Source organism: Somniosus microcephalus, unplaced genomic scaffold (genome assembly GCF_052327205.1).
Source record: "Somniosus microcephalus isolate GS21.2 unplaced genomic scaffold, FLI_Smic_1.0 unresolved_chr1, whole genome shotgun sequence".
Taxonomy (NCBI): Eukaryota; Metazoa; Chordata; class Chondrichthyes; order Squaliformes; family Somniosidae; genus Somniosus; species Somniosus microcephalus.
This window is the reverse complement of record NW_028225179.1, coordinates 104,254,183-104,263,906: the sequence shown is the minus strand read 5'-3', so window position 1 is coordinate 104,263,906 and position 9,724 is coordinate 104,254,183. Positions and strand designations below refer to the sequence as shown.

Here is a 9,724-nt window from a genome sequence, read left to right as displayed (position 1 = left end):
GTTGTCTCCCTATCGAGGGGATGCAGAGGTTGGATGTAACACAACTGTCCCCAGCTCAGGGCCGCACAGGCCAGAAAGAAGCTCTGTGTTACTGGGAAATGACAGACCAGAAATAAAAGGAACTGATCAGTGAACATTCAAAGTCTTCAGCAGCAGAGGAAACCCTGTCTAGTGTATTCCGGGGGAAACTGATGTGGTATCGCATCACTGGAGCCCGTCAGTGAAAACTTCACCCTGATCCCTTCACATTTAATAAAACCACTGATTATACATCATTAAAATTTACAACCTTAACTTTTCTGTACATTTATTGAGATGTTTCTAATTAACTGTCCTGCAAGAACGGAAAAGATTGAGACAAGGGTGAGGAAGGTGAAGATGCAGAGAAGCGTGAAGATGAAGAGATCCTGCTGTCTGCAAGTCTCTAATACACAATGTTCCCAGGCCTGTTAAGCTACGCTGTGTGGAAGGAAATGAAACAGATCATCTCCCCAGGTAAGAAAGTCCACAGCTTTGTGTCCACTTCTTCTAGTGTCCTGCTCTCTTCCCCCTCTCCTGAAGGTGCTGCCTGTTGCTGGGTACACATCACTGGGGCAGCAGCTTTGGAGCCTCACTCAAGGGGCCATTCTTTATGTGGGACCTTAGATTGAGCGATTCAAGCATGAGGGCATCAGAACATCTTCTTATTTGACATCCAGACAGTTGCACTTTCCAGTAGGACTTATTGGACCATGATCTGACTGCGACACCGGCTGATTGTGTTTCTCTCTGACCAAGGACACACTGGATAGTGATCAAACTGGGACCCTGTAATATCTGTTCAGCATATTCACAATGGCCCAGAAATTCGGGTCGGGTGCTTCCGGCGGGTGCAAGCCCCCGACCTGCACTTATCTTGTGCGCCAGCCGTTGAGCTGTGGGGCCCCGTGGAATTCCAATCCTGGGCCTGCTCAAGTTGCCTGCACGCAGTGCTTGCATATCCAAGGAGTGCAGTTAGTTCGATGCGTCCCCTGGGATCACGTGGGCCATGGGGAGCCAATCGGAGCAGGGAATGCTCCATTCATAAGTCTGGCAGGAAGTGCTGTCAAACTTAGAAATACTACGGGCCCCAAAACATCACTAAATGTTCAAATGAATTTTGTAAAAATCACATTTTTTAAATAAACTATAAAATACATGAAATAACGATTTTAACAATAATTTAAATTTTTGAAAAAAGTAATTTTATTTTCTAACAGTGCTAAAAATAAACTTACCTTTCTTTAAAGTATTTAAAAATAATAACCATGTGGAAAAAATGTTTTAATTTTAATTAATTCACCACTAACCTTCTAAAAAGCAGGCCTTACGCCTACTTTTTAAATGTCTAACTTCTGGCGACTTACCCTCACAGGAAAAGCTGTAAAAAAAACTGAAGTTTGATGCGCACACGCAGTCTCTCCTGTGCACGTGATCGACCTCTGAACCCCTGCTTTCAGGGGAATGGAAGTGGCGGTTTCCCGCGCATGCACCGTGCATGCAGGAAACCGGCACTTCCATTGGGCTTACGGGTGAATACCCCATGCATACTCACCCGTGGAGACCCGAATTTCTGGGCCAATATATATGTAATGATCTAGATGAGGGAACTGGAAGTAATATCTCCAAGTTTGCAGATGAAACAAAACTAGGTGGGCGTGTGTGCAGTGAGGAGGATGCAGATAAACTCCAGTATGATTTGGACAGGTTGAGTGATTGGGCAGATGCATGGCAGATGCAGTATAATGTGGAAAAATGCGAAGTTATCCACTTTGGAGGCAAAAACAGGAAAATAAACTATTATCTGAGCGGCAATAGATTGGGAGAAGGGGAAGTTCAACGAGACCTGGGTGTCCTTTTGCACCAGTCGCTGAAGGTAAGCATGCAGGTGCAGCAGGCGGTTAAGAAGGCAAATGGTATGTTGGCCTACATAGCGAGAGGATTCGAGTGCAGGAGCAAGGATGACTTGCTGCAGTTGTACAGGACCTTGGTAAGATTACACCTTTAGTATTGTGTGCAGTTTCTGTCACTTTATCTGAGGAAGGATGTTCTTGCCATGCAGGGAGTGCAGCAAAGATTCACCAGACTGATACCTGGGAAGGCAGGAATGACGTATGAACAGAGACTGGGTCGATTAGGCTTATATTCACTAGAGTTTAGAAGAATGAGAGGATCTCATTGAAACTTATAAAATTCTAACAGGACTAGGCAGACTAGAACCAGGAAGGATGTTCCCAATGGTGGGGGAGTCCAGAGTCAGGGGTCACAAACTAAGGATAAGGGGTAAGCCAATTAGGACTGAGATGAGGAGGAATTTCTTCACCCAGAGAGTGGTGAACCTGAGGAATTCTCTGCCACAGAAGGCAGTTGAGGCCAACTTATTAAATATATTCAAGAAGGGGTTAGATATATTTCTTAAGGCTAAAGGAATCAAGGGAAATGGGGAGAAAGCAGGGACAGGGGACTGAATTTGGATGATCAACCATGATCTCATTAAATGGCGGAACAGGCTCGAGGGGCCAAATGGCCTACTCCTGCTCCTATCTTCTATGTTTCTATGTTTCTATATACTGGAGTCTAGGAATATATCTAACTGTATACTGTACCCAGTCTGCACTTTTTACTAATACGGATATTTTGGTTTTGTTGCCGAGTCCAGTTCTACAGACATCAGGTATTAAACTGTGTCCGTCCACCTTCCTCTGTCTAAAATTTTTAACATGATGCCATGTTTATTTCTCCCAATCCCAGCCTCACTGACCCTCGAGTGAAGCACAGCGCATCGTATGCTTATCCTGTCTGAGGACTGGACCAGTGTGCGGCTCAGTAACAGAGAATTACTGTTTCCTGATAACCTGGAGCGATTCAATGCTGCTGCCTGTGTCCTGGGGTCACAGGGATTGACATCAGGGAAACACTGCTGGGAAATGGAGGTCGAGGGCAAGACTGGGTGCACTTTGGGTTTGGCAGAGAGTCATCCAATAGGAAAGTAGAGGTAAACCTGGGGCCTGAACGTGCATACTGGATTGTACATCCGAGAAATGGGAATGAAGATAGAGCTGTTGAAATCCCATTAGTCCCACTAACCCCGAGTGCAATTCCGGGGACTATCGCAGTTTTCCTGGAATATTAGGGAGGACAGGTGACCTTTAACAATGCTGATGATTTTTCCAATCTCTACACTTTCACTGACACATTCACTGAGAAACTCTTTCCGTTGTTGTATCCTGGATTGTGCGATGAGGGTAAAAATGCTGCTCCTCTTAAATGGCATCATTTTGAAAGTAGGTTCCTAAACTGATGTGTAAGAGTACGGAGAGAATGTGTCCAATGCTGGGCGAATATTGCACATCTCACACAGTAACTTCGAGACACAGCAGGACACAGCACTGCGAAAGGGGCTTGGCAACAAATGGTGGGGTTGAGACTGTTGGGCTGGTGAATTGTAAGTGTTCCTTGCACTGAGCTCTTGGGCTGTGATCAAGGACTGGGACATGTGCTACTCTGCACAGTGATAAGGTTCCAACGTGAGCTCCTGGCCGTTCGCATCAGCTGTCCAATCTGGAACACTTCACTCCTGGTCATTCCACCGTGAATCCGGGGTCGGTGTTGTAAATTCCAACAGTGCTGTTCACCATCAGTAAAAGAGCTCAGAGCGGCGGCGGCGGCGGCAGACCTGCGGGAGACGAGGCAGCTGAGCGGCGGCGATGTATAAATCCAGCGGCGATGACCAGGTAGGCCTCAGAGCGGCGGCAGCGACGGACCAGCAGGAGACGAGGCAACTGAGCGGCGGCGCTGTATAAATCCGGCGGCGATGACCAGGTAGGCCTCAGAGCGGCGGCAGCGACGGACCAGCAGGAGACAAGGCGACTGAGCGGCGGCACTGTATAAAACCAGCAGCGAGGACCAGGTAGGCCTCAGAACGACGGCAGCAGCGGACCTGCGGGAGACGAGGCGGCTGAATGGCGGCGATGTATAAATCCAGCGGCGATGACCAGGTAGGCCTCAGAGCGGCGGCAGCGATGGACCAGCAGGAGACGAGGCGACTGAGCGGTGGCGCTGTATAAAACCAGCAGCGAGGACCAGGTAGGCCTCAGAGCGGCGGCAGCGGCGGACCTGCGGGAGATAAGGCAGCTGAGCGGTGGCGATGTATAAAACCAGCAGCGAGGACCAGGTAGGCCTCAGAGTGGCGGCAGCGGCAGCAGCGGCGGACCTGCAGGAGATGAGGCGGCTGAGCGCGGCAATGTATAAAACCAGCAGCGAGGTTCAGGTAGGCCTCAGAGCGGTGGCAGCGGTGGACCTGTGGGAGACGAGGCGACTGAGCGGCGGCGATGTATAAAATCAGCGGCGAGGACCAGGTAGGACTCAGAGTGGCGGCAGCGGTGGACCTGCGGGAGGTGAGGCAGCTGAGCGGCGGTGATGTATAAAATCAGCGGCGTGGACCAGGTAGGCGTCAGAGTGGCGGCAGCGGCGGACCTGTGGGAGACGAGGCGGCTGAGCGGCGGCGAGGTATAAAACCAGCGGCGAGGACCAGGTAGGCCTCAGAGCGGCGGCAGCGGCGGACCTGCGGGAGATGAGACGGCTGAGCGGTGGTGAGGTATAAAACCAGCGGCGAGGACCAGGTAGGCCTCAGAGCGGCGGCAGCGGCAGACCTGTGGGAGACGAGGTGGCTGAGTGGCGGCGAGGTATAAAATCAGCGGCGAGGACCAGGCAGGTCTCAGAGAGGCGGCAGCGGTGGACCTGCGGGAGACGATGCGGCTGAGCAGCGGCGAGATATAAGACTGGCGGTGAGGACTAGGTAGGCATCAGAGCAGCGGCAGCAGTGGACCTGTGGGAGACGAGGCGGCAGAGCGACGGCGAGATATAAAACCAGCGGCGAGGACCAGGTAGGCCTCAGAGCGGCGGCAGTGGCGGACCTGCGGGAGACGAGGTGGCTGAGCGGCAGCGAGGTATAAAATCAACGGCGAGGACCAAGTAGGTTTACTAATCTCCAAGCTCAGAGGGAGGGAGAGAAGTTAAAAGTAATCGAAGTGTGACGTCACCAGAAAGCAGGTAAGTGATTCGTTGGAGAGTATTTCTCACTTTTTAAACTTTAACTCTGTGGTTTATAGTTTTTAACGTCTCTGTGGTGTAGCGGGGAATGTTGGTAAACCAGGGCCCTTACATAAATAATTTAACTGTGGAGTAATTTGTCGGATTGATTTGATTTAATTTAATTGCAATTAATTAAATGGTAAGTCTTTGCAGGAGAGCCTGGCCCAATGGTATACTCCTCCTGCGCTATGTGGGATCTCAGGGACACTTCCTGTGTCCCTGACAACTATGTTTGCAGGAAGTGTGTCCAGCTGCAGCTACTGGCATACTGCATTGCGGTGCTGGAGCTGCGATTGGATAGATACTGGACCATTCGCGATGCTGAGGACGTCGTGGATATCACATTTAAGCAGTTGGTCAAACCGCAGGCAAAGGTTGGACAGGCAGAAAGGGAAGGGGTGACCAACAGACAGAGTAGTAGGTGCAGGCAGGTAGTGCAGGGGTCCCCTGTGGATATCACCCTCTCAAACAGATATACCACTTTGAATACTGTTGAGGGGGATGGCTTACCAGGGGAAGGCAGCAGCAGCTAACTTCCTGGCACCAGGGGTGGCTCTGCTGCACAGGACGGGAGGAAAAAGAGGGGTAGAGCTATAGTAATAGGTGATTCTATTGTAAGGGGAATAGATAGGCGTTTCTGCGGTCGCAAACGAGACTCCAGGATGGTGTGTTGCCTCGCTGGTGCAAGGGTCAAGGATGTCTCAGAGCGGCTGCAGAACATTTTGGAAGGGGAGGGTGAACAGCCAGTTGTCGTGGTGCATATAGCTACCAACGATGTAGGTAAAAAATGGGATGAGGTCCTAACAGCTGAATATAGGGAGGTAGGAGGTAAATTAAAAATAGGACCTCAAAGGTAGTAATCTCAGGATTGCTACCAGAGCCACGTGCTAGTCAGAGTAGAAATAGAAGGATATTTCAGATGAATACGTGGCTAGAGGAATGGTGCAAGGGGGAGGGTGTCAAATTCTTGGGACATTGGAACCAGTTCTGTGGGATGTGGGACCAGTACAAATCAGACGGTTTGCACCTGGGCAGCATTGGGACCGATGTCCTAGTAGAAGTGTTTGCTAGTGCTCTGGGGGAGGGTTTAAACTAAAATGGCAGGGGGTTTTGAACCTGAGCAGGGATACAGAAGAAAGGGAAACAAGGATAAAAGCAAAAGATAGGTTTAAATCAAACATGACCACAATAAATAATAATTCTAATATGTCTAAGAGCGTTAAAAAAACAAGCTTGAAAGCTTTGTGCCTTAATGCGAGGAGCATTCATAATAAGATGGATGAATTAGCTGTGCAAATAGAGGTAAACGAATATGATATGATTGGGATTACGGAAACATGGCTCCAGGGTGGCCAAGGCTGGAAACTCAACATCCAGGGTTATTCACTATTCAGGAAAGATTGGCAAAAAGGAAAGGAGGTGGGGTAGCATTGCTGGTTAAAAAGGGATTAACACAATTGGAAGGAAGGATATTAGCCCTGATGATGTGGAATCTGTATGTGTAAAACTGAGAAATACCAAGGGGCAGAAAACGTTAGTGGGAGTGGTATATAGACCTCCAAACAGTAATGCGGAGGTTGGGGATGGTATTAAAAGGGAAATTAGAGAAGCGTGCAATAAGGGCACAGCAGTCATCATGTGTGACTTTAATCTACATATAGATTGGGCTAACCAAATTAGTAACAATACCGTGGAGGAGGAATTCCTGGAGTGTTTACGGGATGATTTCCTGGATCAATATGTCTAGGAACCAACCAGAGTTCAGGCCATCTTAGACTGGATATTATGCAATTAGACAGGATTAATTAGCAATCTTGTTGTACGAGACCCCTTGGGTCGGAACGATCATAATATGATAGGATTCTTCATTAAGATGGAGAATTAAGTAGTTGACTCAGAGACTAGGGTCCTGAATTTAAATAAAGGAAACTACGATGGTCTGAGGCATGAGCTGGGTAGGATTGATTGGGGAATGTCACTCAAAGGGTTGACGGTGGTTAGGCAATAGCAAACATTCAAAGGCGGCATGGATGAACTACAGAATTTGTTCATCCCAGTTTGGCATAAAAATAAATCAAAAAAGGTGACTCAACCGTGGATAACATTGCAAATTAGGGATAGCATAAGATCCAAGGAGAGGACATATAAATTGGCCAGAAAAAGCAGCAAACCTGAGGATTGGGAGTAGTTTAGGATTGAGCAAAGGAGGTCAAAGGGATTAATTAAGAAGTGGAAAATAGAATATGAGAGTAAGCTTGCAGGGAACATAAAAACTGACTGTAAAAGCTTTTACAGATATGTGAAGAGAAAAAGATTGGTTAAGTCAAGCATAGGTCCCTTGCAGTCAGAATCAGGGGAATTTATAATGGGGAACAAAGAAATGGCGCCAATTAAATACATTTTTTGGTTCTGTGTTCACAAAGGAGGACACAAATAACCTCCCAGAGATGTCGGGGAACATAGGGTCTGATGAAAGGGAGGAACTGAAAGAAATCAGTATTTGTAGGGAAATGGTGTTCGGGAAATTGACAGGATTGAAGGCCGATAAATCCCAAGGGCCTGATAATCTACATCCTAGGGTCCTTAAGGAAGTGACCCTAGAAATAGTAGATGCATTGCTGATCATCTTCCAAAATTCGATGGAATCTGAACAGTACCCATGGATTGGAGGGTAACTAATGTTACCCCACTATTCAAAAAAGGTGGCAGAGAGAAAATGAGGAATTACAGACCAGTAAGCCTGACATTGGTAGTGGGGAAAATGCTAGAGTCTATTATAAAAGATGTAATAGCAGAGCAATTGGAAAACAGTGACAGGATCGGACAAAATCAACACGGATTTAGAAAAGGTAAATCGTGCTTAACTAATCTACTGGAATTTTTTGAGGATGTAACTGGTTAAATAGATAAGGGAGAACCAGTTGATGTGGTGTATTTGGACTTTCAGAAGGCTTTCGATAAGGTCCCGCATAAGAGATAAGCGTGTAAAGTTAAGGCAGATGGGATTGGGGGCAAGGTATTGACTTGGATAGAGAACATTTTGGCAGACAGAAAGCAAAGAGTTGGAATAAATGGGTCTTTTTCCGAGTGGCTGGCAGTGACTAGTGGGGTACCGCAGGGATCGGTCCTTGGACCCCAGCTATTCACAATATATAATAATAATTCAACTTTATTGTCATTGTACAATGCACAAGTACATGAACAACGAAATGTGATCTTGCAAGCTCCCATGAGTCCAGTACAAATAACATTAACATTAAACGTAAATAGCACTGTCCTGGGAGAAGCAAAGCCGCTGTGTCTATGCACGCCGCCATTCCATTTCCACCATTCCTCCTATCTTCAGCCCAACGCGCGGGCCTGCTCACCAGCCGCTTCTCCTGGGGCTCCTTCCGTGACCTTCTCACCAACCGCCCCTCCTCGGGGCTCCTCCCGTGACCTTCTGCCCAACCGCCCCGCCTCCCGTGACCTTCTGCACCTGGTCTTCCCTGATGGTCACTCCTCCAGGTATTAACCAGGCCTGGCTCTAACTTAGCTTCCAAGCCTTGACCAGTGACCCTGTCCCTAGTCCCAGGAACAGGGCTAGACAACAGTCTACACAAGGGAACCACATGTAATATCTCCAAGTTTGCAGATGTCACAAAGCTGGGTGGGCGTGTGTGCTGTGAGGAGGATGCCGAGAAACTCCAGGATGACTTGGACAGGTTGGTTGATTGGGCAGAGGCATGGCAGATGCAATATAACGTGTTTAAATGTGAGTTTATCCACTTTGGTGGCAAAAACAGGAAGGCAGATTATTAGCTGAATGGCAATAGATTGGGAGAAGGGGAAGTGCACCGAGACCTGGGTGTCCTTGTGCACCAGTCGCTGAAGGTAGGCATGCAGGTGCAGCAGGCGTTTAAGAAGGCAAATGGTATGTTGGCCTTCGTAGTGAGAGGATTTGAGTAAAGGAACAAGGATGTTTTGCTGCAGTTGTACAGGGCCTTGGTGAGACCACATCTTGAGTATTGTGTGCAGTTTTGGTCGCCTTATCTGAGGAAGGATGTTCTTGCCATGGAAGGAGTTCAGCGAAGATTCACTAGGCTGATACCTGGGATGGCAGGAATGACGTATGAGGAGAGATTGTGTCGATTGGGCTTATACTCGCTGGAGTTTAGAAGAATGAGAGGGGATGTCATTGAAACTTATAAAATTCTGACAGGACTGGACAGACTAGATGCAGGAAGGATGCTCCCAATGGTCGGGGAGTGCAGAACCAGAGGTCACAGTCTAAGGATAAGGGCTAAGCCATTTAGGACAGGAATGAGGAGGAATTTCTTCACCCAGAGAGTGGTGAACCTGTGGAATTCTCTACCACAGAAAGCAGTAGAGGCCAATGCACTTAATATATTCAAGAAGGAGTTGGATATATTTCTTAAGGCTAAAGAGATCAAGGTGTATGGGGCAAAAGCAGGGACAGGGTACTGAATTTGGATGATCAGCCATGATCGCATTGAATGGTGGAGCAGGCTCGAGGGGCCGAATGGCCTACTCCTGCTCCTATCTTCTATGTTTCTATGTTTCTATGTTAAACCGGACTAATGGGATCCCGGAGTCAGATTGCACTTTTCGC

General features: G+C 48.0%; 1 pseudogene; it reads left to right on the top strand.

Annotated features, from left to right (window-relative positions):
• Positions 1–434: 434 nt before the first annotated feature.
• Positions 435–3,319, top strand: LOC147095680 (zinc-binding protein A33 pseudogene; annotated as a pseudogene).
• Positions 3,320–9,724: the final 6,405 nt, after the last annotated feature.